The following is a 25,786-nucleotide window of genomic DNA, read 5'->3' on the forward strand; positions in this document are numbered from 1 at the left end:
TAGGTGCTTGGGATGCAACAGTAAACAAAATACAGCCTCTGTCCTTTTGGAACTTAAAGAGGAGGAAGATAGGCAATGAGCACAATAATCAGTAAATTAAATACTCTTCGGAAGGTGACATGAGCTATAGAAAGAAATAAAGCGGGTACAAAGACCTGGGAAAGGATGGTTAGGTTGGACCTCCCAAAGAAGGTGGTCCTTGAAGGAGATGCAGGTATCTGAGGGGAGAGAAGCTCAGGCAGAACCCTCAGCCAGGGCAAATGCCTGGAGGATTGAATCAAATACATTAGGGTAGGTGCTGAAGCATAGTCCTGTGGTCAGTAAATAACGTCCAATGTTGTCATTACACTGAAGCAGTTACTGAGGCCTGGGATGGGCAGGGAAGCCTTCAGAGAGAATGCAGGACTTAAGCTGGGTTTCCCCTGGAATTCCTTCTCCCTGCCAAGTGGAGAGAAAGGCTCTGCAGAAAAGCATCATGGAGGTAGAGAGACAGAAGAATGATGGCAGAGCTCATTCCCCAAACCCAGTGGTCCCCAGGGTTGGATCCTGGTCCCTGCAGCTGGATTCTCAAGGAAAGTCCTTGGCCTGGGTCAGGAGTCTGGGCTCCCAGTTCTGGCTCTGCCCCTTGCTGGCAAGTGATTTGGGGCAAGTGATTTGAAGCTTCTTGGGTCCTTCTTTTCTCTACGGTAAAATGGGAATAATATATCCTCCCTTCATTGAACTGATTGAGAGGATGAAAAGAGATATGGGGCCAGGCGCAGTGGTGCACACCTGTAATCCCAGCACTTTGGGAGGCCAAGGCGGGCGGATTGCCTAAGCTCAGGAGTTTGAGACCAGCCTGGGCAACACAGTGAAATCCCATCTCTACTAAAATACAAAAAATTAGCCGAGCGTGGCGGCATGAGCCTGTAGTCCCAGCTATTCGGGAGGCTGAGGCAGGAGAATTGTTTGAACCCGGGAGGTGGAGGCTGCAGTGAGCTGAGATCGTGCCACTGCACTCCAGCCTGGGTGACAGAGCGAGACTTCGTCTCCAAAAAAGAAAAAAAAGAAAAGAGATATGGTGGGTGTTTCTGCCTGGAACATAGCAGATTCTCAATAAACATTGGGTTTGCATTTTGGGCTGTCCTGTGCCCTTTCAGACTCCTTTTGGGCACTTTCCTGAAAGGATGAGCCAGATGGTGATGAATCTACTGGGTCCCAGACTTGGAAGAGAAGATGATGAATAGCTGAGCATGCTCCCCACGTAGCTGAAGGGCTGTCCCTCCAAAGAAAGCCTAGATTTGTTCCAAAGGGGCTCCAAAAGGAAGGAAGAAATTTCACGGACATAGATTTTCATTTGCACTCAGGAGGAATTTGGCAATGGTCCAGGCTATTTAACAGAGGATGGACCTCTATAGAGACAGCTAGCTCCTGCTATTAGGAATTGTGCGGGCAGAGGTGGCTGAGTTGTTTTTTGTTTGTTTGTTTTGTTTTGTTTTTTGTTTGTGTTTTGTTTTGAGACAGAATTTCACTCTTGTCACCCAGGCTGGAGCACAATGGCACTATCTCGGCTCACTGCAACCTCCGCCTCCCAGGTTCACGTGATTCTTCTGCCTCAGCCTCTCGAGTAGCTGGGATTACAGGTGCGTGCCACCATGCCTGGCTAATTTTTGTATTTTTAGTAGAGACGGGGTTTTGCCATGTTGGCCAGGCTGGTCTCGAACTCCTAACCTCAGGTGATCTGCCCGCCTTGGCCTCCCAAAGTGCTGGGATTACAGGCGTGAGTCACCGCGCCCAGCCCTGAGTTTTGGATAGAGGTAGAACAGAGAGGTGGGGACTCCTTCTCTGCGAAGTTTGGACCTGTTGGCTTCTGGAGTCCCTTCCAGCTTTGAGATTTGGAGATTTACCTCCATTCCTTGCCAGGCTTCACAGTCCATCAAGATCTACCCATACAACAGTTTTTTTCCAATCCTTCACGGAAACTTGCCTGACCCCTGTGTTCTTTGGATTCAGTCATGTGATGGGCCAGCACATCTGAGAGATGCATCATCCATGCTAAATTTCAAGTGGTCACAGATTAACACATTAGTCCTTCCAGGTAACCCAGATGCAGGTTTACAGGGTCTTGGATCTGTCAACTTAAAGGTAAAAGGAACGGTGGAACTTCTAGCACCGGGGAGGGACCGAGGGACAGATATGTTTGGGAAAACATGCCTGAGAAGTTTATCAAATAGTGCCTAGTACCCTCCAAATCCTTCTTACAATAAGATTAACTTTAGCTAAGATCACAAACCAGAGCTCAAAGATCTGAAGGGCTGGAGTGCCTACCTTGGCCCCTCTTCATGAGCCAGGTGAAGTTCCAGGGGATCTCTGGACACCTTCTCCTTGCCCCGTAGACGCCTTGCCAAGGAGAACCCACTCGCCTGGCAGCTGTAAGCCAGCACTTTTCTTTTCAAAGCCTCTGAGTCTCCTTTCCCTCCTCCTCCTTCCTTCCCGCCTCCCCCCTCAACACCCAAAAAAGGAGGATGCCCCTTCTGTTGAGTACACAGCCTGCAATTTTGCTGTCAAATCTCAGCCAGGAGGTCAGTGTTGTGACTGACTGTGTAAGGATCGCTCCCTTAAGGGTAATTACACTAAATTCCCCTCTGAAGGACAGCTCTCTCTGGATAGAATACAAGAAAACTCCGCATCCCCCATTCACGGAAATTCATGATTTCTGTGGCTGTCACTGGCACTCTGGCAGCGAGACACTTCGAGGTTCTCCAACCACTCGGAGGTGAGTATGAAGGCGGTGGCTGTGGTAGGACCCAGGCCATGGAGGTGGGTGGCCAAGTGGCAAGATTAGGGGTGTGGGGTCCAGAGGGACCCCTCTGGGGAGCTGGGGTCCTGGGTAGCCAAGCAGGAACTGGGCCACAGACAGGAGCATCTCCACCTGAGCTGGCCACGCCCTGAACAGGGAATGCAATGTCTCTCCACTGACATTCACCCCAGGAGAATACCCCTACACATGCACTCATTCCTTTGTTTAACACGTTGCCTTAGAGCACTCATCACCTGCCCTGCACTGTACTAGGCACTAAAGGGGGACCCGCGATGGGGCAGCAGCCCCCTCTGCAAAGAGCTGGAGCACTCGTTGGCAAAACAAAGCACTTACATGTGAAAGGTGAATAAATATCTAAGCCTCCTCCATCCCCCGCATCATCCCCAGACCCTATCAGAGGGGCAACACGCTGACCCTTGTCCCCACCTGCCCTGAAGGAGGCTGGCAGCTAGACCTTTCAGGTCTAGCAGCCACACTTCCACTCTCCCCACCCTGGGGAGACCCTGGCAAGAGTTGGGGAGTCACTCACCCACAACAAACAGTTAAAAGGAAGAAAGCAGGTCTGGCGATATCAATGCACTTTGATAACAATAAACTCTGCTTTTAATTTATGCTAATGTGTAGGGCTGTGGTGACAGTAAGAACTAAATTACAGAGTGGCTTTCGAGCTGGTAATTATCCCTCCATTTTTCGCTGCTCTGGAAGATGGACACACAATTATGCTCTCTTGCTGTATATTAATACAGATTCTTGACATCTTCAGCAGACCTGGAGCTGTCATCGAGCTTTTTGTCTCCTTTAATTGAAAATTAATGGTTACTAGGTTGCCACGGAAACAGAGGCTACGGACGCCAATGGCGCTCACGTCTCACCGCGGGACTGGCGGCATCAGGAGTCCGGAATGACCTTGAAAGTTAAAAGAAAAAAAAAAACTTAAAAAAGAAGGGGAGAGGAGGGGAGAGGAGGACAGGAGGGTGGGGGGGTGTTCGTGTCAGAACTGAGAGAGAGACAGAGAAAGAGGAGAAGGAAAGGAGTGAAAAGGGGGAAGAGGGAGAGAAAAGAGAGAAAAAGAAGAGATTAAAAATTGAAAAGAAGAGAAGAAATTCCAGGAGGTTGGAAGTGTGGATACTGGTGAAGGGAAATTAAGTTAGTAAGTTTTACCTCTCAGCTTTTGCCTCTCTTACTTCTCGTGCTCTTGCTCACTTTCCCTCTCTCTCTCTCCATCTCTCTCTCTCTTTCTCTCTTTTTTAAAGACCCACTGAAACACTGGGACCTGGGTCCCCACTTCAAAATCCATGATTCTACAAATCTGCTTCAGTCAGAACGTCAGCTTCTGCTGAGAGCCCCCATGAGGAAGAGACAAAGGCTCCTTCGGTGCCATGAGAGGTGGCAGGCAGAGCAGGGGCAGGGGTGAGGTGTGCCACGTGGGCACTTCTCAGGAGCCAAGCGGGCTGTGCTGTCAAAAGTGGGGGCCATGGAGGAGGCCACTGCATGGGGAGCTGGGAGCTGCCGCAACATTGCTCCAGCAGACATGGGCAGGTGAGAGGGCTCTGTCTGCTGGGCCTTCAGCTTGAAAACACAACAAAAGAACTCAAAAGAGTCAGAGATGGGGGGGTAGGGGATGAAGAGGGAGGGTCCAGGCAAGGTTCAGTTTGCCTGGGAAGACAAGAGATACAGGAGGGCCATTCAGTGAGCCTCTGGGAATGGCCAGTGGCTCTGTGCTTGGGAAGGTGTTTTCCTAGGAGAAGTTAGCAGGTCCAGCATAGAGGCACTGGGGACCCCTGAGTGTTCTAGCAGGAAAGGTAGGCTCTTTCCTCATCAGCCCACCTTCCCAATTCCTCAGCCCAAGGCACATGCTCTAGAAAAGCAACTCAATTCAACCATTATTGGATGCCTACAGTGAACCAGCAGCCAAGCTAGACTTTGGGGTCACAACAAACCAGACACAGATCCTGCCTAGAAAGGCTCAAAATCGAAGCTGGGAGTAGACGGACATGAATAGACAATTGGAAAGTTAGCGACCCCCTCGAAGATTTCTCTGCAAGGATGTTCACCTCAGTGTTATTTAAAATAGCAAAAATCTAGAAATGGATGGATGACCAACAGGTGATGACTGATAAAATTATATGCCTTATGCCCAAAGACAGAGCACTATACAGTCATTTTAAATTATGTTGGAGAAGAATATGTAATGACCTGGGGGAAAAGTTATCAATATTTTATTTAATAAAAATATTAGTTGACAAAATGGTGATGTATTCATGATTCCATGATCTTGTTTCTAAACTTTTAAAGACATGTGTACATCAAATATGTAACAAAAAGTTACATATATGTGTATGTAAATGTGTGAGTGCGTGTGAGTGTATATTTGTGAATATGTGTGTGTGTGAATGTGTGTGTCCATGTGAGTGTGTGTAAATGTGTGTATGAGAGTCAGCTTAAAGAAAACTAGGAGATACACTAAAGTCGTACCATCGTTATCTCTGGGTGGGAAGATTATGGCTGATCTTTATTTCCTTTTTTATGCTTTTCTGTATGTTCCTTTTTTTTTTTTGAGATGGATTCTCACTCTGTCACCTAGGCTGGAGTGCAGTGGCTGGATCTTGGCTCACTGCAACCTCTGCCGCCCAGGTTCAAGCGATTCTCATGCTCAGCCTTCCAAGTAGCTGGAATTACAAGCACCTGCCACAGCGCCTGGCTAATTTTTGTAGCTTTAGCAGAGATGGGGTTTCACCATCTTGGCCAGGCTAGTTTTGAACTCCTGACCTCGTGATCCACGCACCTCAGCCTCCCAAAGTGCTGGGATTACAGGCATGAGCCACCATGCCTGGCCTGTATTTTCCATTTTTTTAAACAATAAATATACATAACTTTTATTAACAGAACAAAAAGAAAAGAAAAGGTGTTTTTAAAATTCTAGAACCAGGCCCCTAGAGATAAAATCCCCAATAAGGTGTTCCTCACACACTTCTGCAGGGACTGGGCCTCCTTGCCCCAGGCTTTCCCCCAGAAATCAGACCCAGCAGAGCTTTTCCCCAATTACCAGAACCCCAGAACCCCATCCTAGGCTGTCATTCCCCTCCCCCCACAACACTCTCCCCACCCCCAGCCTGCTGGCCAGGGTGTCCAGAGATAGGGACACCCAAGCAGGGCTGCAGGGTGGGCCAGGGGAGCAGGCCCTGAAGCCTGGGACGTGGATGCCAGGAACTCCTTCTCTTTGGTTCCCAGGTGGACCTTTAAGGTAGCATCACTGCCTTCAGCATCATATTTGGACTCATATACAGGCCACCAGCTACTCGAGGGCTAGGAAAGGGTCTCTCATTCATTAGGGCCCCAGTAGCTGGCTGGACCTCAGCAACTCTTTGCTAAGCTGAATATCAACAGTGGATAGTTATGGAGTAACTACTCATCATTACAACTCTAAGGTACATATTACTATCTCATTTCACAGACCTGGCAGCTAAGGTCCAGAGAGGCTAATTGACTGGCTCCAAGGCACATAGATGATCAGTCACAGAGCTGGAACCCAACCCCAGGGACGATCTGCCTTCAGGTTTGTACTCTCTGTGCCTGTTTCTTCCCTTGCCAGGTCCAGAAAACCCAGGTACGAGTGGAGTCTCCCTGAATGGCTAGGGTTTCTGGAATAGACTCCATTCTGGGAAGGTCACCATGAAAAACTGCATCTTTTCATGGTCTTGGCACCACTGGCCTGCCCTTGGCAGGGCTGGAAGAGTTACCCCTAGTTAAAGTGGGAACTTTGGAGAAAGCCTGGCTGGGATGGGGACTCCTAGAAAATGCATCCTCTCTGCCTCTCACCAGATACATCCTTAACTCACTCACGTGGCAAATGGGAGCTCTGTTCCATACCCCCAATTCACTTCTCTACCCCTGCCCAGTCTCTGCCTCCAAAATCAGATTTCCACACCCCTTCCCCCAGGAAGCTTTCAGCCAAGTCACTTCAAATTGCCACACTTATTCCTGTACTCTGCCCCAATAATAAATAAAGCTACCCTATGGCGTATGTCCTCTGTCCTCCATGGCAGGCCCTATGCCAAGCACTTCGCACGTGTCCACTCCATCTTCCTGACAAGTTTATAAGGAGGTGCTATGATTTTATCCCACTGAGGCATAGAAAGTTAGCCAGCTTGCCCAATGTGACATAGCAAATCAGTGGCAGAGCCAAAAGGTGACCCTGTGCAGTCTGAAACCAGAAGCCACGTTCTTCACTACCACACCAATGGCAATGCAAGGATATGCGGTTTCACTGGAATTGTGGTGCACTGGATGACCTGGAAATCAGTAGCCCATTTGGTTGGACTCTTGTGACATGCCAATGATGAGGAAGGTTGGGGTAATGGTCTTTCCCCAGAACAGGGGATCTTGCATGTGTAGACAGGTGGAAACAGGCTCACCTCCTCTCTGGAGTTAGACTGCATCTGCTTCATTGATCTGGGAGCCTCTCAGGGCAAGGTCAATTCTGTTCTCACTGGTTCTGCCACCCCACTCAGGACATGAGGGAGGGTTCCGGGGTGGGGGTCGGGGGGCGACTGGCTGCTCCACTGGCTGGCGGACCGGCTATAGGGACAGGTATAGGGGAAGGGTCCCAGGTAAGGGCCATCTGTGCCTCTGCCCCATCCCTGGCTGAGCCCCAAGACCCAGAGGAGGCCTGACTTTCTCTTCCCTCCACCTCCCTCCACCCCCATACCAGCCCTTCTCCACCTCCCCACTGTCCTTCCCTCCACCTCCCCACCTCACCCCTGCCCATTTCCCTCCCCGCCCACTTTCCCAGAGCCAGAACAAACAAGAAGACAAACCCAGCCGCAGCGGCAGCGGTGGCAGCAAGGGGAGCAGGGAACTTGCCTTCATTTCCCCGGCTTCCCTGATCCCGACCTTAATCCCCGCTCAGCATCCTGTCAGCTGGGTTGTTCTCAAGCTGACATTGCTGCAGGCGCCTTCTCGGCAGCCTTTCCTCAGATCTGCCTCCTCCGGGGACTTCTAAAGAGGAGCCTGAGGTTTCTCTGTTACAGCCGGCTTCACTCGCTGCCCTCAAGCAAAGCCTGGGCTCCCAGGGGGCTGTAGGGAGAGGGGGCTGAGCGGGGGCAGTGCCAGGCCTGACGTTTCGGAAGAAGAGAGGAGAATGGAGGTGGCTGGACCCCAGAGGCTTCCACAGTGGGGGTCAGGCCTGGAGCAGGAGCCCAACCAGTGCTGTGGGTCTGCTCAAAGCAGGGAGGAACTTGCTCAGGTGTGCAGGCCTGAGAAACTCAGGGGAAACTGAGGCTGGAGCCCAGGGAATTCAGGCTGGCGCTAGTTCTGGCTGTAGAGGAAGCCAAGCGGTCTGCAAGTTTCTGAGACTGCAGGGAGATCACAGCTCAGAGTGGGTTTGGAGAGAGGGGCAGCTGGAGCCTGCACTGTGTGTGAAAGAAAACACAGACATACACATTCATCAGTGGACGTGCTGAACACCTGCTGGGTCCTGAGAGCCAGACGGGAAAAGCAGCCTGGTGAGAGGGACGCGGGTGAGCTCCGCAACAGACGGACCCCTGTCCCCGCTCTGCCATGGAGTCGCTGTGTGGCCTCAGACCGGTCACTTGGCTTTTCTGAAGCCCATTTTTCTCATCTATAAGATGTGTGGTGGGTAGGGGGAGGTAATCAGGAAAAGCATCCTTGCAGGATCAATGTGAAGTTTAGAGTCAGCGTGTGCAGAGCACCTGGGGTTGAGGATGATTTTAACCATTCATGTCACTGTCCACAGGGACATTAGTCTGGAGCTTTGTCTGGGTTTTCACAAGTGGAACTCTGTGTGGAGGGGAGTCGCAGGAGGGCACGCGTGTGTGCAAGTGAGCAAGTGAGTGTCCATGTGGGGATCTGGGCAGGACCCCCATGAAGCTGCTGTGAGTCCCTACATCTGAAATCAGGCTCAGCCCGCAGCCTGAACAAACATCTGGGACCATAGGTCTGGCCAGTTCTGCCGTCCCCATACACCTACCCACCCTCCAGTTGTGACACACCCATTCTGCCAAGGGGATAGGGATGTAAGAGGCTCCTGGAAGCCCAGGAAAGGTGCTCCTTAAGCTCCCCCACCTCTTTCGGCCCCCTCTCCGGGGACTCCCTCAGAGCCATAAGCGCTCCAGGGACTGAATTGGAAGGGAGTGCCTGAGACCCCAGGTGCTCAGCTTCTTGGGAGAGAGCTCAGGGTGCAAGCTGGGTGGGCTGTGTGAGAGTCCATAGGGTCCCAAAGGCAGAGGGGTTGAGTGAGTGGCAGAGAGGGTGCCTCTCCATCCACCTCTCCATTCCAGAGTGGGAGGGAGGGAGTCCTGGAGAGGGGGCTATAAAGCAGGATCTGGATTCAGTCGGTCTACCTCCCCAATAGGGCCTCTCCCTGGATCAGTAAAAAAACAAAAGCACCAGCTCTTCCTGTTCCCAGGGTTGACGTAGCCGGGTGGCCTTAGGCAAGTCACTAAACCTCTCTGACCCTTGCTGTCCGCATCAGTAAAATGGGAATAGTATTGCCTGTCAGTGTTGCGGTGCAGTAAAAAACAAAGCGGTACGTGCAAAGCACAATGCCTGGCATGTGGTAGATGCTCCAAGGTGTGCACAACATCCCAGCTGACACAAAGTTTTGACTCGGGCTGTGGCGGGTATGTCTGTATGAGCATTACTTGGTAATAAGAAATAGAATGTTGACAGCGTTTTAGGTTCCAAAAATGGATATGAATGTCAAAAAGTCAAAGCAGCCAGGTAAAAATGTCGTGTAACAGCCAGGCATGGTGGCATGCACCTGTAGTCCCAGCTACTCGGAAGGCTGAGGCAGGAGAATCGCTTGAGCCCAGGAATTCGAGGCTGCAGTGCGCTATGATTTGATTGTGCCACTGCACTCCAGCCTGGGCCACATAGCAAGACCCTGTCTCTGAAAAACAAAAGCACAAAGCAAAACGAAAAGCGTCATGTAACAGCTTGGCACATATAGGTATTGGTAAATTCTATTTTCCTTCCTCTCTTCCTCCCTCCCTTCCTTCGGACCAAATAAATCTTATCATTCTCTAACCAAATCATTCTCACTCTTTGGGGGAAGTCAAATTCCCTCCCGACCTAACCATGATGCTTGCATCTCATCTTCGTGCGTTGGGTATGGGGGTTGCCTCCAGGGCCCACATAGGGCACTGTTGTCTCCCAGTCTTTGGGAAACCACCAGTCCGAGAACTCTCAGGAACTTGCTAACCATGCTGATTCCTGGCCTCCCCCCGACCTGCTGAATCAACGCCGGGAAACGATCCCAGGGATCCGCATTTAATAAGCTCCCCTGTGAATCTGATACCCACTAAATTTGAAAACCACCCCTTAGCACTTTTTCTCTTTTGCCCTTGGCCCATATGTGCTCTTGTTTTTCAGACCGTGTTTAAAGTCGTTGTCTTGGGAAGGTGGCTGCTTCACCCCCCAGCCAGGAGATTCCTGTGGGATGTTCCCTGCAAGAACCCCGAGGTCACTGGGCAGGATTCTGCCCTGCACCTTAATCCCATGGCACCTGTATATATTCATCCCCCACAGTCTGCAGGAGTTGGGGGCTTCTGGGCCCATTTTCCATAGTGGATGCTATATTCCTCCAAGGTCGGAACCTCTGGGTCCCCCCAGCAGGTGGCCTGGGATACAACCGGGGCTCCATGTCAAACAAAGACATTGTCTCCCTACCCTGGCATTCAAAAAGACAGGCTCAGGTGGGGGCAGGTGCCCTTCCAGCTTCCCAAAAGCCTCCCCACACTGGGGGTTGGGGAGCAGGGCAGCCTTCTGTTGCTTCTTCCTTCCCTGGCTTGTCACCCAAAGGAGGCTCACCTTAGTGTTTAGGAAAGGGTGGAGAAGGGGACACTTCTCAGACCTCTGATGACTCACTATTCCCCAAATTCCAACCCCCACACCCTTATAACTACTCCCATCCACCTTAGAATGAGTGAAGGCGACCAGAACTTTACCAAGGGAGGCACCCTTGGGAGGAGGAGGCAGCGTGTGTGAGGCTCTTCTGGACTCAGAGGCCTGAGTGTGAAGTTCTGGCTCCTCATCAGCCAGTTGCACAGACCACGGCAAGCCCTCCTCCAGTTCTCTCACCTGGGAAGCAGCCATTAAAAGTTGTGAGGCCTCAGAGAGACCACGGGGATGAAAGTGCTAAGTGAACATGAGGTATGGATCTTTTTTTTTCTTATTTTATAGAATTAATCCTTTTGCATCCTCCCCCAACAACAGGTGCAGGCTACCTAGGAAGACCCTGTCCAACTGCCTCCTCTCTGGGAGTCCCAGCCTCAAGTTGTCTGGCTCTTAAAACAAGCCCATCTGTCTGGGAGGTTTCAGAGGCAGCTGGGAGGGGCTCCCAACCACCCCAGCCCATTCCAAATAGGTGGAGTGGGAGAATCTGGTTCTGAGGCAGCCTCTAGCCATGATGCCCACCCCGGGGATGTCAGGGGAGGCGAGGAGAGGAGGCACCAGGGGAAGAGAACTCTGGGAGCCAGATTCCGAAACTCCTATGGGCGTGAGATCAGAAACCCAAACCCTGCTCCCCACCTCCCCACCCCTTAAGCCACCGTCCGGAAAAAATAAACTATTTCCTGCAACCAGCTCCGAAACAAACTCTGTGAATGCACAGTGACACATGTTACATAAATAGAAGCCACAGAGGGGAAAAGCCTGTTTTCTCTTTCATTATTTATCACTCTCTAACCATCTCCAGCTGGGTGAGTAAACAGGCGCATTGGCCCATAATGAGGAACAGACTGCTGCCGTGGGGCTGCCGGAGGGGTGCGTGTGTGAGCATGACAGTGTGTGGATGTGTCTGTCTGTCTGTCTGCCCCTGAGAGGGAAGCATGGGAGCCTGAAAAGCAGGCTTGTGGGGGCACCAGATTCCAGAGGACAAGGAGGGAGCCACCTGGTGCCCCCGCTGGAGTGGGACAGAGCCAGTCTGTTTCCTCCTCGCCATGAGGGTTGGTGGGGGAACTGGTGAGCTGGGCGGAGGAGTCAGAGGGGAGAGACTGTGTGGGTGGGAGAGGATGTGAGATGTATGAGCCAAGTGCGAGGCTGCAAATGTGCCGGGTCTCTGAGCGTGACCTCCGCAGGGTGGCCTCTGGGAGTGAGGCGGGGGCAGGAGGGTATGCGAAGGGGTGTGACTGTAGGGGGTGTGTAGGGCTGTATGTAAGACTGGGAAACTAAAGAAGTGCGTATGTGATGACCTCGCCATGTGTGTGTATGCGTGCATGTGGGGGGACCATGGGAGTGTCTGATCCTGAAAGTGTATGTGGGAGTGTGTGATTTTTGTGACTACGGGAATGTGTGTTTATATCTGTGTCACTATGGCAGTATGGCCTATGTATGTGAGATTTTATGGCTGTAGGTGGTATTTTGGGTTGAATTGTGCTCCTCCCCAAAAAAGATATATTGAAGTCCTAACCCCAGAACCTCCGAATATGATTTTATTTGGAACCAGTATCATTGCAGATGTAATCAGTTAGGATGAGTCCCTGCTGGAATAGAGTGGCCCTCATGCATTATGACTAGTGTCCTTATAAGATGTCCATGTGAAGACACAGAGACAGATGGAGGCAGAGGCTGGAGTGATGCACCTCCAAACCAAAGAATACCTGGGGCTACCAGAAGCCAGCAAAGGCAAGGAAAGGCCCTTCCCCACAAGTCTCAGAAGGAACCTTGCTTTTGGACTTCTGGCCTCCAAAACTGTGATACAATAAATTCCTGTGGTTTTAAGGTACCCAGTGTGTGATACTTTGTTGTGGCAGTCCCAGGAAACTAACAGAGGTATGTATGAACATGTTGTGCATATGAATATGTTGTGCGAGCTTGAGAGTGCATGAAAAAATGTGAGAAGCCAGCTGACGCAGTGGCTCACACCTGTAATCCTAGCACTTTGGGAGGCCAAGGCGGGCAGATCACCTGAGGTCAGGAGTTCAAGACCAGCCTGGCCAACATGGTGAAACCCCGTCTCTACTAAAAAAGTACAAAAATTAGCTGGTCATGGTGGTGCATGGTTGTAATCCCAGCTACTTGGGAGGCTGAGGCAGGAGAATTGCCGGAACCAGGGAGGGAGAGGTTGCAGTGAGCTGAGATCGTACCACTGCACTCCAGCCTGGGCGACAGAGCCAGACTCCATCTCAAAAAAAAAAAAAAAAAAAAAGTGAGAAACCACGAGACTGTGCATGTATGTGAGTATGAGATGGTGGTAGTGAAGATGGAGGTGACTATGGGAGTGTGAAAATGTGTGTGAGACAGGGAATGTGTGAAGCGTCTGTGTGTGTGTTTGTATGTACCAGAACACACATGCTCAGTATCTACAAATCATCATCCTGGAAAGGAACTCAGCATCTGTCCTTCACATCTGATTGCCTCCACCCACCCTCCCTGACCTTGGGCAGCCCTACCTGAGGCGAGGTAAACCTGGAGGAGGGCTGCCCACAGCCTGCCCACAGGACACAAGATGCAGGCTTGCTCCTCAGGGACCCAGATGAGGCCAGGCATTGAAGGCTGCAGGCAGTGAGATAGAGGGTCAAAATCTTTGTTTTTGGGGCTGGCCATTATTGCCTGAAGTCTGATTTCTATTTTTTTGTTTATTTTTTGAGACAGAGTCTTGCTCTGTTGCCCAGGCTGAAATGCAGTAGTGAGATCTTGGTTCACAACAATCTCCGCCTCCTGAGCTCAAATTATTTTCCTACCTCAGCCACCTGAGTATCTGGGACTATAAGCACACGCCATCATGCCTGGCTAATTACTGTATTTTTTGTAGAGAAGGGGTCTCATGGCCAGGCATGGTGGCTCACACCCGTAATCCCAGCACTTTGGGAAGCCGAAGCAGGTGGATCACCCGAGGTAAGGAGTTCAAGACCAGCCTGGCGAACATGAAACACCTATCTCTACAAAACACCTGTCTCTACAAAAATACAAAAATTAGCCGGGCATGATGGTGGGTGCCTGTAATCCTAGCTACTGGGAAGGCTGAAGTAGGAGAATCGCTTGAGCCTGGGAGGTGGAGGTTGCAGTGAGCCATGATCGCGCCATTGAACTCCAGCCTGGGCGACATAGAGAGACTCCATCTCAAAAAAAAACAAAAGAGAGAGAAGGGGTCTCGTTATGTTGCCCAGGCTGGTCTCAACCAATCATCCTGCCTTGGCCTCCCAAAGTGCTGGGATTACAGGTGTGAGCCACCATGCCCAGCCCCGATTTCTTTCTAGCTGCTACGCTGCTATCCCCAGTCCTGCATAGGGAGACAGGCCTATGTTCAGAGAGTCTTGAAGCCACACTGGGTTCCTAGGCACCATGCTAACCAGCCCCATTCCTGGAGACCACTGGATGTCACAGAGCCAGCTGGAAACTTAGCCTTCCAGGCCATGTTCAGATCAGCCTGTCCCTCTGCAGGCTCAGCCTGTCTTCCAACCAGGAGACACCATAATTGTTCAATTACTCAACAAAGCACATGTTCCAAGGCCCATGTCTTAACGTCCTCAAAGGTGTCCCAGAGAGGCTTTGCTATGAAACTTCAGACAAGCCACTTCTCTCTGAGCCTCAGTCTCCTCTCTGAAGAGTGTACAACCATCCTTGCCCTGCCTACCCTCATGGAATTGTTGTCAGGATTAAGGAGCTCAATGGACATGAACTTGCCTTATAAAGAAATACCTTATAAGATGCCTCCCACAGACCTATGGGGTCAGTATCATCTCCAGCATCAGCTTCCCACTGTCCCTTCCCTTAGCTCTGTAATGCTTTGATTTAATTCAGGAGTCTGCAAACTGTGGCTCACAGACAAAATCCTGCCTGGTTTTGTATGGTCTGTTAGCTAAGTGGTTTTCACAGATGAACATTGGTGGTCGATTTGATAATAGGGAGCATTAACTTTGAACCCCAACCAAGCAAAATGTTATCCCCTTTCCCCAAATTTCATTATTTTTATTAGTAGACCTGTAGTACAAAAAAAGGACTCAATTATTATTGTCATTCTAATTTCATCAATAAAAGTTTTGTGGAAATTTGTTTTCTCTCTTGTTATGTAAATCCCTGCATCATATTCTCGATTTTGCCTCATAGCCTGCAGAGGTTAAAATACAACAAAAGTTTGCTGGTCTTTGCCTCCACTGCCCAACTCTGCCCCTGTCACACAAAAACAGCCACAGATGATACATAAGCAAATGAGTATGACTGTGCTCCAATACAACTTTATTTCCAGAAACAAGTGGTAAGCAGGATTTGGCCATCATCCACCAACCCCTGAAGTAGAACACTGTAAGCCCTTGGCCATTTTGATGGGTTTGGAGAAGGGCAAGTCAATCCCTAGTCAAGTCCAAATAAGCTAAGTGTTGGCTTGAACAATTCACTGGACTGAAGTGGGCTGGATGTGAGTCTGAAGCTGATGGGACTCCCTCCAAGGACTCCAAGAATAAAGCCCACCCAGGAAAAGGCAGAGTTAAGCAATGGGAGCACCCAAGGGCATTGTTTTAAGCCCCTGGATCACACATCATCTGCAGCGAGTTCTGCTCCCTTGACTTTCAGGTACAAGAGTCAGTCAATTTTCATTGTTATTTAAGCCCATCTGAAGTGGATTTTCTGATGTTTGCACTGATACAAGAGCACAAAAGAAGACTGTCTAATCCAGCCTGGGGCATTCAGGGAAGACTTCCAAGAAGAGGTGCCATCTGAGCTGGGTCTTAGCAGTGAAAGCATATGGGAGAAAAGATATCCCAAACAGAGGACACAGTCTGAGAGGAAGCCTAGCTACATGGAAGAGCATAGTACATGACACAAGTCCCAGGTGGCAGAGCTGGGAGTGGCCAGGGATAGAACCAGAAGTTCAAGAAAGGATACATTGTACCCTGTGCACCCAGCCAAGGTGCTTGAATTTTGAATGCATCTTAAGCAGGGCATGACAAGTTCAGGCTAGAATTTTATTTATTTAATTTTTATTAAAGATGGGGTTTTGCCATGTCGTCCAGGCTGGTCTTGAACTCCTGGCCTCAAGCAATCCGTCTGCCTCAGCCTCCCAAAGTGCTGAGATTACAGGCATGAGCTACCACACCCGGCCTGGGCTGGCATGTTAGATAGAACTTTTTCACCACTGTGGAGGATGCACTGAAGGGAGGCTCCAGAAGAGGATAAGGCTGGAAGTGGGGAGGCCAGCTAGGAGGCTATTGGAATACTCCAGATGGGAGATGATGAGGGTCCTGCCCTGACCAATAGTAGGGGAAGTGGAGGTAAAGAGGAGGGAATGACTCTGAGAAATGCCTTGGAAGCCACAGGACTTGGTGACTGGATGTGAAGAGGAAGGGATAAAGAGAACCAAGGGATGATTCTAGTTTCTAGAGTGACTGGGTAGATTATGGTGCCACCAACGGGGAGAAAATGCAGAGGTGGAGCATGTTATGGATATAGAAGATGGCTTGGGCTGGGGACATGTTGAGTGTGCCATCCCTGGAGGCCCACAAACATGCGCATGGGATCCAGATCCCGCACAGGATAGTAGTGGGAACCACCATCTCAAAAGTGGTAGGTAAAACCATGAGAGTAGATGGGCTTGTCCGAGAGCACAGACGACAAGGAGAGTGGGGCAACGCCCAGTGCTCCAGACAGGACAGTGGGAGATGAGATGAGCCCACAAAGACTCATGAGAAGGAAAAGTTAAGCAGGAGAACAGAAGGGCAGAGTGTGGCAGGCACTGGCGCCCTGCCCATCTCTCTCAGTGTTCGCCTCTAAAGGTAGAAGCCTGCTTACTGCCAACACCTGCTCTTTGCCTGAGGGTTTTTTCCTGGCAGTGGAAACACCCTTGGCTCCAGCCCAGAGCAAGCTGGAAGTGCTGGAGAGTGAATGCGCCTAGAAGGAGGACACAGCCCATGATGAAGGGGAAGTTGGTGGATGAGTATCCTAAGGCCTGCGTCCGTGGGCTGGCTTGTGTGCGGTGTGTGTTACGCATGCTCAAGTCCCCAGTGGGACTCCACTCCTCTTGCTGACAGTGGGATAACACTCCCTTTATTGGCTGCCTTCCCTTCATTCTCCCTGCCCTGCTCCCCCACTGGTATTTCTGGGACCACCTCCCAAATAAACCACTTATGCTCGAATCACTGTCAGAGTCTGCTTCAGGGAGAACCTAAACTAAGACAAAGGTGTCATGAAAACCAAACAAATAGAAAACATGAAGGTGTTCTCACCAGGTAACTTTTGTCTCTGGAGGGATCAGGTCTTTCCTGTCCCAAGGGGCCCACCTCCACTCTCATAAAAGAGGCAGGCCAATTTCTTGTCTGGTCCAAAGGTTCTCAGCAGGGGACTTTCCACATTCCCTGGCTGAGCAAACTCTAACATCAAGAAATCCTTCTGTAGTCCCAGCTACTCAGAGGCTAAGGCAGGAGGATCTCTTGAGCCCAGGAATTCGAGGCTGCAGCGAGCTATGGTCATGTCACTGCACTCTAGCCTGGGTGTCAAAGTGAGATCCTGACTCTAAAATAAAACAGAAAAAAATAAATCCTTTCCTGTCTCTCATCTCATTCCTTCTGTTTTTGCAGGAGCTGCTGTGTACTGCAAGTGCTCAGAAAGATTCCTCAGCCCAGAGCCTGCCCTCTCCTTGTACCCCCCTGATTCAGTCCTCTTCTTTTCCAGCACTCCAGGTGGCTTTCACTTCTTTGGATTCATCATATCTCCAGCCCTGTAGGTGTTCTCTGCTTCTCTTTCTGCCTGCAATCCAGAGACTGGCTATGACTGCTGGCCAGTGTCCCACAGGGAGATGGGGGCTAGGTGGGCTGGAAATACTCCCAGTGTACCCCTGACCCACCCTGCTCCCCACCTCCTACCTCTCAAGGCAGGAGGCCAAGGGGAATTGCCTTGAACCAGTCTTCTTGAGAGAGAAAGGGCCCTCAAGAAGCCGTATACTAGAGCAATGAGGTGATCACTCTGGTGTGTAACAAGCCAGGGTATGAAGGCAGGTGCTGTACTTACATAATTGTGGAACCGTGTATGAATTTCAACCTTTCTGAGCTTTAGTCTTGTCATTTATAGAATGAAGATAATAATAGTATCAACCTGATTTAGGCTGGGTTCCCACAGAAGCAGCCCCTGAGACACTATTCCATTGCAAATGGTTGATTTAGGAGGTGAAGGAAATACCAGTAGAAAAGTGGGGAAGTAAGACAAGGAAAGGAGGCAACAAAGTATATGTTACCAAGTCAGCTACAGGATGGGCTCAGTCCCACAGAGGAAACCCTGGGAGTATGCATGGCACACATGACTCGGAGTTATCCCACAAGGGGAGTGAGGGAGTAGGGGTATTTATATACCAATTCCCATCAGTTATGGGTGGAGGGCTCCCCCAGGAAGTGTTAGTTTCCTGGCACTTCTGGTCTCCCACACAGTGGAAAAGTGGGCTCTAATGCCCAAAGGAAACCCTTAGGCTAGGAAAGGCAGGCACTAGTGATTGGAAGCCTTAGGGGTGAAAAGTCACAGTACACCAGACAGGGCACCAACAAGTATCTGTTGCATCATCTTAGAGGACTGTTGGGAGGTGAAATGAGGTCATGTGTGGAGCGTGCTTAGCACAGTGTCTGATGCATGGGTGGTTCTTCTTTAAGCAAGACCCAGCTTCAGTTTGCCTTCAGCTGCCTGGCTCCAGGGACTTCCTGCTGGAAGTCCCTGGACTTCCTTCCTAACAACCTTGAGAAGGGTCCTGGGGGCTGGAGAGCCATGGGTCAAGAGCAGAGGGGACTGGAGGAGAGAAGACCCTGGGGGACATGGTGAAGACCAGAAAGAAGAGGGGGTGCAGGAGAACCAGGAAGGAGGTGGGGCCGGGGGCCCAGGCCTGGCATAGAATTACAAGGATGAGGAAGTGTGTGAGCCCCACTCCATGGACCCAGCCAGATGCCACACACAATAAGGGATGTATAAAGACTCTTATCTTGCCTTATTTCTACTCTACATTCATTGCCTCTGACATTTGGAGCACTGCTTTCTCTTAAAAAAAATAGGACTGTTGTGGGAATCAGAGATATATATTAAAAGTGCCTGGTGAACAGTCGATGCTCAACAGGTAGCAGCTATTTTCAATGTAAGTCTACCTGGGCTTTAACTTTCCTCCTTCATATCCCACCTCACCCTCCAGTGCCAGCAGCTGAGACTCTAAGCCCCAGGTCTTCCAGGTTACATGGGGAAGGAATGCATCCTCTGCTAAGAACAGAGTTCTGAAGACATCCTAAGTCAACAAGCAGAAAGGGAGCCAAAGGAGAGATGAGAAGAATGGGGAGCACAGCCCTCTGAGAGAAGGGGGTGGCTGTGAGGGAATGAGAGTCTTCCTTGTCCCATTTTCTACCCAAGTTTCCCCCTTGACCCTAACTAGCTCTTTCCTTGCAATCACTGAAGACACAGTTATTACATATGTCCTACAACATGCAGCTGATACCTGCAGGACACCAACTTGCCCTAAAATGTTAGGCTATTTTTTGTTTCTTAAACTTTGCTCTAAAGTATCAAATCATAATCAAATCAATATGCATGTACTGTGCAGCTACCTTGCAAAAGAAATTAAGCTGGATGCAATGAGAAATCCCCAAATGACTGAAATTGTGGGTCCCTAAACTAAGGAGTTTATTATCTAGTTGGAGAAATGAGGCATAAAATGGCTAAACAGTTAACAAACAATAGGGTTTGTTAAAAGTTACTGGGAGCTTATTAAATAAGTTAGCTAACAACACATCCTAACATTAATGACATGGGAGTGCTAAAGAGCACCTGGAAAGAGGCAGAAGTGGGCTGGATTAATCAAGAAAGAATAACAGTAGCAATAGTCTATCCAATGCCTAAACTGAGAAGAATCCTACATGAGCCATACTTGTCCTCACAACCGCTCTGCCAGACTCTCATCTTTCTTCCCATCTTGCGGTTGCATAAACCGAGGTTAAGCCCCTTGTTTCAGGATTTGGGGCTAGAAAAGTGACAGAATTGAGACTTAAATCCAAAAGTCTTCAAGTGGATGGAAAATGTGGGATAGCTCTTAAAAAATAAGGAAGGGCCGGACGAGGTGGCTTGCACCTGCAATCCCAGCACTTTGGGAGGCTGAGGCAGGAGAATTATGAGTCCAGGAGTTTGAGACGAACTTGCGCGACAGAGACCCCTTCTCTACCCGGGCGTGGTAGCTCACACCTGTTGTGGTCACAGTTAATCGGAAGGCTGAGGTGGGAGGATCACTTGAGCCCAGGAGGTTGATCACAGTGAGCTGTGATTGCACCACTGCACTCCAGCCTGGGCAACAGAGTGGAAGCTCCGTGTCCAAAAAAAAAAAAAAAAAGATGAGGAAGAACTAAATGAAGGAAAAAGGAATTCTTTTCTCTGTGCCCACTCCTGGGGCTTCTGCTACCCTCATGCATCCTCCACCCCATTCCCACCCCCGTGGGTGGGGTACATGGGGGAGGGATAAGGCACTGAGTCTGCTCTCTTGGCCCCTCCCTGTGTGTCCTGCTCTCTTCCTGTACAGAAATCCCTCCATGTAGGGATCTCATTTGACCTAAAGATGCTGTGTTCCAATTAGTGGAAAATTGCTCACTGCTTGTCAAGCTATCGTTTATTTCCTGATCTTTAATGACTGATTTTCCACCAATCGGCCCAAAGTCCCATGCCCACCACCTTTTGGACAAGGCCTGAGCCTCTGACTCCCTAAAAGTCCCAAAAAGAACTGCAAATATCTCCAAGGGCCCAGGCACCCGGTCAGCCTGGCACCTAGAGGGACAAGCCAGCCTCACCCTAGTCCTGGGGGCCCTCTCCTCCACAGCCCTTGGCACAGCTACCCACACTACGATGGTCATCTACTTGGGGCAATATGGTAAACTGATAAGCCTCCCCCAGAGGTAGGAGCCCCGCTTAAAACCGAGGAAGCCTAGAGAGAGTGCCTTGAAGGTTCCTGGCACGGTTCATTAAGATGTCAACCCCTAATGAAATATTTCTTTCTTTAAATCATCATTGATCTTGGGGAAGAGAAGCCTTTGTGGAAAAGGAAAAGGCTGTCCCTCTCCTATCCCTCCCTCACCTCCAATTGGCACAGATCCTAGGTCTTTCCCAGTCAGAAAGATTGGGAAGCAGGGAATGGAGGAACAGTGGGGAGATGGGAAAGGGAAAATATTCCGGAGTAGAAGAAGCACAGGGGGGAAGGAGAGGCACACAGAAGGAAGCCTACCACAGCAAGGAGACCATAATACCCAAACATCCACTACAATCGAACTGTCCCATCAGTGGGAGGCTGGGTAACAAAACAAGATGGCACACACCGATATGGTAGAATCCTCTCCAGCGGCCTCTTAAGTAAGTGACCTAGAGACAAACACAACACATGCAACAAACATGTAGACATTCATCTCGGCAGCATGAAGTTCAGCAAAACACAAGTAAAAACAAGGAACAGGCTACCTTTCATTTAAAATTTTAATTGCTTGATACTTTACTATGCCCCAAAAGTGAATAAAAATAAATAACTAAAACAAAAGAAAATTTTGAGATACCCAAGCAATACCAAAGGAGTAAGCGTACAAAACTTACTTGGGAAGGCCAACTTCAGGAAACCACAAGGGAAGGATGGAGAATGGGAAAGAAGGAGAGTCACGGAAAGGCCTATATTCGCAATGATTTTTACATTTTTCACTTTTAAGCATAAAATTTATAGCTCAATTAATGTTTACAAAGTGAACACATGCATGTAACCAACTCCCAAATTCAAAAAGACCCCCAGAAATCCCCTCATGCCCCTCCATCACACCTCCACCTAAAACAGCCATGCTCCTAATGCCATCAATTCATTGGATTGGGTTTTGAATTTCCTATCAATGGAATCAAACTGTGTTTTCTTTTGTGTCTGGCTTTTATGCTTAACGTTATATTTGTGAGATTCCTCCATGTTGTTGCACGTGGCAATGGTTTGCTCATTCTCATTGCCAAGGACTAGCCCACGGATGAGAAGACCGTGGTTTAGTCACCTATTCCATTGTTGACGGCTGTTGTGAATAGTGAGCACATGCAAATAGATGGCATAGCATTCTGGTATGCCTTTTGGTGAACATATGTACATATGCATTTTTATCGGCATATACTTAGGAGTGGAGTGGAGTGGAGTTACTGTATTATGCTGATAAAGTGGGTTTTATTTTTGTTTTTTGTTTTGTTTTTTGAGACAGAGTTTCGCTCTTGTTGCCCAGGCTAGAGTGCAATGGCACGATCTCAGCTCACTGCAACCTCCGCCTCCCAGGTTCAAGCAATTCTCCTGCCTCAGCCCCCTGAGCAGCTGGGATTACAGGCATGTGCTACCACACCTGGCTAATTTTGTATTTTTAGTAGAGATGGGGTTTCTCCATGTTGGTCAGGCTGGTCTCAAACTCCCAACCTCAGGTAATCCACCCACCTGCCTCGGCCTCCCAAAGTGCTGGGATTACAGGCATAAGCCACCACACCCGGCCTATGCTGATAAAGTTTTATTCCTCAATAACTAAAAAATAGTTTTTGGCCAGGTGTAGTGGCTCATGCCTGTAATCCCAGTACTTTGGGAGGCCAAGGCGGGCAGATCACTTAAGGTCAGGAGTTCGAGACCAGCCTGGCCAATATGGCAAAACCCCATCTCTACTAAAAATACAAAAATTAGCAGGGCATGGTGGCATGAGCCTGTAGTCCCAGCTACTCGGGAGGCTGAGGCAGGAGAATTGCTTCAACTCAGAAGGCAGAGGTTGCAGTGAGCCGAGATTGCACTCCAGCCTGGGCAACAGAGTGAGACTCTGTCTCAATAATAATAATAATAATAAAAGAAACATAAAATATCTGGGCTTAGGTTTGTTGGGACCATGGGAATGAAGCAAATGTTTCTAGATGTACACACCACTACCACCCCAACCTACTCCTATCAAGCCTGCTGCTAGGAACAAGCTCATCCATCAGCCCACTTCACCTCCACGATAGGGTGGCGGCTGACCTTGGGAAAGGGCATCTGCTTCAGAGCAGGAGACCTGGGAGCAAGACCTCACCACACTACTTCCTAGCTATGTGAACCGCGCAAGTCATCTGACCTCGCTTAGCTTCACCTGGAGAAGAGTCACCATTGCTGGAGTGATCAGCTGAACAGCACGTTATTCGACTGCCTGGCAAGCATTTAATAAGTGGCAACTCATGATTTGCAGTTTTGTGAGGTCAGCATTCGTCATTGTAAGTGAGGACCCTGGAGCTCATCAAAAGGAAAATAAGTAATTATGGAAAGCATGTGAGGAACACATTACCAGGCTACAAGTTTTGCCCATCCTCCCTCCCAACCACCCAAGGAGGCCTCCCAACCTCCCAATTGATGAGTGAGGTGATGAGTGAGTTAACTGAGACTCAAACATCATGTAACTTGCCTCGGTCACACACCGGTTAAGTGACAGAGGCTGAAGTTCAACCCAAGGCTGCCTGACTCTAGCCCCTGTGCTCTTAACTATGGCCCCCCTGGAGGGGCCAAGCCATGAGCCTTGGTTCCGGCCACCGCCAAAGCACCTGCACCTGCCCTGAGTCCTGTGAAGGAACAAGGACAGAAAGAGGACCCTCCTGCCTGCTCCCAGTCACTCCCACTTTGGAGCCAACGGCTACTCTTTCTAACCTTCTTAACGAAGCTCTTGCACCAGGAAGAAGGGCTTTGGACTGGCTTCTTTGATTGGGGGGCATTTGTTCTGTATCTTTCTTTGGGGAGGCTTTGTCTTCCTCACTAAAATGCCCTTTAGGTGAAGACAAGACAGGGTCTTTTGATGCCTTGAGCCCCCACTGTAGCTCACAGGGAGCTGGGAACTGAACTGCCCTGGAGATGAGGGGTAAATTGAACCGAAAGCGAAGCATTTCCCAGGGCAATCCCTCTGGGCAAGTGAGCCCATGTGTGAGGTACAAGGGCTGCTGCAGGAAGGGGATGGGAAAAACATTCAGTAAACCAGCCAGAAAAGGGCTGGAGAAGCCCCTCGGAGGTCACCTCATTCAATAAACAACTACAGAAATTCTCTCTTTTGTCTCCAAAGCCCCTAGTTCTCACCCCACCCTCAGCCTTTGCTGCAAGAAGGATAGGAAGGAGAACTGAGGACATAGTCACCGGCCCAGCTGGTCTGACACAAGGACTTGCCACTCTAGGCTTGGCCTAGGGCTGTCCACACACCATGATTTCCACCAGAGCTGGCCCTCGACAGAAGGTAAATCAGACAGTACTACCAAGGGCTTTCTTTCTCCCAGAATATCCTTCCCCTCAGCTAACCCACAAGCAGGCAGTGTCGTTTCAGAGACTACCATGAGCTTCTTTTTTGTCCTCACTGAAGTGGCTCTAGTTGGAATCTGGCTCATCACTGACCAGCAGCTGTGTAAGCCCGGGCAAGTGACTTGATCTCTTTGTGCCTCAGTTTCCTCTTCTATAAAATGGAGATAATAGAAATATCTCCCTCCTGGGGTTACTGTGAAGATTAAATGGCTGGTGGGTGGTACGACTCAGATGTTAGCTGTTATTTTATTCTTACGGCTATGGTTATCTCAGTTGCCACACTGGAAAGGACACCGAGATAGCCACATAAATGGCACTTAGAGTCTTCCCTGCACAATTTCACACCTAGAAATCTAAAACGCTCCAGCAGGACCTAAGTATGCCTGTCACACTTGCCCAACAGGGCAAATACATAAAATGTGGACCTGTGCAGGTGTCACTAACATTGCAGAAAAGGGACAGAAGTGATGAAAAACAACCCAAGAGGGTGCCTCCTCTCTGAGGTCCCCTTTCAAGGACCACTGGAAGGGCCAAGAAATCCCCTCCCCCCAGGCAACTAAGCATCAATCCTTGCAGCTCCGCCCCCACCCCTCAGGCTTCCAGCTCCCACTCCACAGGGGCTCACATACTATGCCGGCCCCTTGTCCACCTGCCTGAGGATTTAGGGCCAGGAGAGGCTTCAAGAGCCATTGTCTTCCTGTCCTGATCCCACAACAGGATCCTCCCTTGGTCATGGGGACCCGGCATCACTGAGCTGGGTTGGGGTACTTCATGAGGACCCCTGAGGCCTCCTTCACTTCTCCCCACCCCCAACACACGCAGACAGATGGGAGATGTTTCCGGCGTGTGTGGGGCGGGGAGGGGGACGGGTATTCAGATTTCCACGGGACTCTGAGTGGTGCGTCTGCTACCAACACAGCCCTCCCCCTTGGGCCGTGGGCATTTCCTCACCCAGACCTCCCCCTCCCAACCTAAACACACCATCGCCGCCACCACCACAATCCCTCCAGTTCCCCTGGGCAAAAGCGATGTTCAGAGACGCGGGGTTTTGTTTACAATCTAATTTGTCCGGATAATTGCCTCAACTTTGCACTTCACTTTGCCCGCATGGCTCTGGCCTTGGGCCTCTTCTTCACTGGTTCGCAGAGCACTTTATGGGAAATTCCCTTTCTGCAGAGGGAGGCAGTGCGCGCCCGGGGGTGACCGTTCACAAAGCCCTGAAGGGGCCTCCCCACCCTCTACCCTCGGCTCATAAAGCCCACCCTCAGCCCCCACGCAGTGGGGAGCAGGAGGGAGGCCAGGCAGGGCCGGGGCCTGACACTGGCTCCGTCTCTGGGCCCCCGGCCACTCCCCGCGCCGAGCGCAGCCCGCCGGGAACCAGTGAACCGTGTGGGAGCAGGACTTGGCCGTACCTCCAGACTCCAGGGGATGGCCGGGTTTGCAAGCGCGCCATAGGATTAGTCCGAGGCCAGGGTGAATCCCTGGGGTCCCTCCACCTACCATCTTTTTCAGATCTGCCGCCCCACGTCTTCCCACGTTCCCATTTTTCCTCCCCTAAAGTTTGGTGCACGTGGTCTTCTCTCGCTCTCAGCGGGCTGCCAGGCGGGGTGAAAGTTGCTGCACCTGCTTTAGGCGAATTATGGTAGCACTAGAAGTTGGTCTCCCCTCCCTCCGCCGCTTGCTCTCTCGCTCCCTCCTCCCTCGCTCTCCGCGCGCTCCCTCCTTCCCTCTCCACT

General features: G+C 50.2%; 1 long non-coding RNA gene across 2 annotated transcripts; it reads right to left on the reverse strand.

The window, feature by feature from the left end:
- Nucleotides 1-3,375: 3,375 nt before the first annotated feature.
- On the reverse strand, nucleotides 3,376-25,774 carry LOC100937564 (uncharacterized). Of its 2 annotated transcripts, XR_010140210.1 has the most exons (3): nucleotides 25,463-25,774; nucleotides 20,982-21,115; nucleotides 3,376-3,706 (listed from the first exon to the last, which is right to left on the reverse strand). It is a non-coding gene; the product is annotated as an uncharacterized LOC100937564 (long non-coding RNA). The 2 variants fall into 2 exon arrangements; XR_010140209.1 differs by lacking the exon at nucleotides 20,982-21,115.
- Between the last annotated feature and the right edge of the window lie 12 nt (nucleotides 25,775-25,786).

Source organism: Pongo abelii, chromosome 5, assembly GCF_028885655.2.
Source record: "Pongo abelii isolate AG06213 chromosome 5, NHGRI_mPonAbe1-v2.0_pri, whole genome shotgun sequence".
Taxonomy (NCBI): Eukaryota; Metazoa; Chordata; class Mammalia; order Primates; family Hominidae; genus Pongo; species Pongo abelii.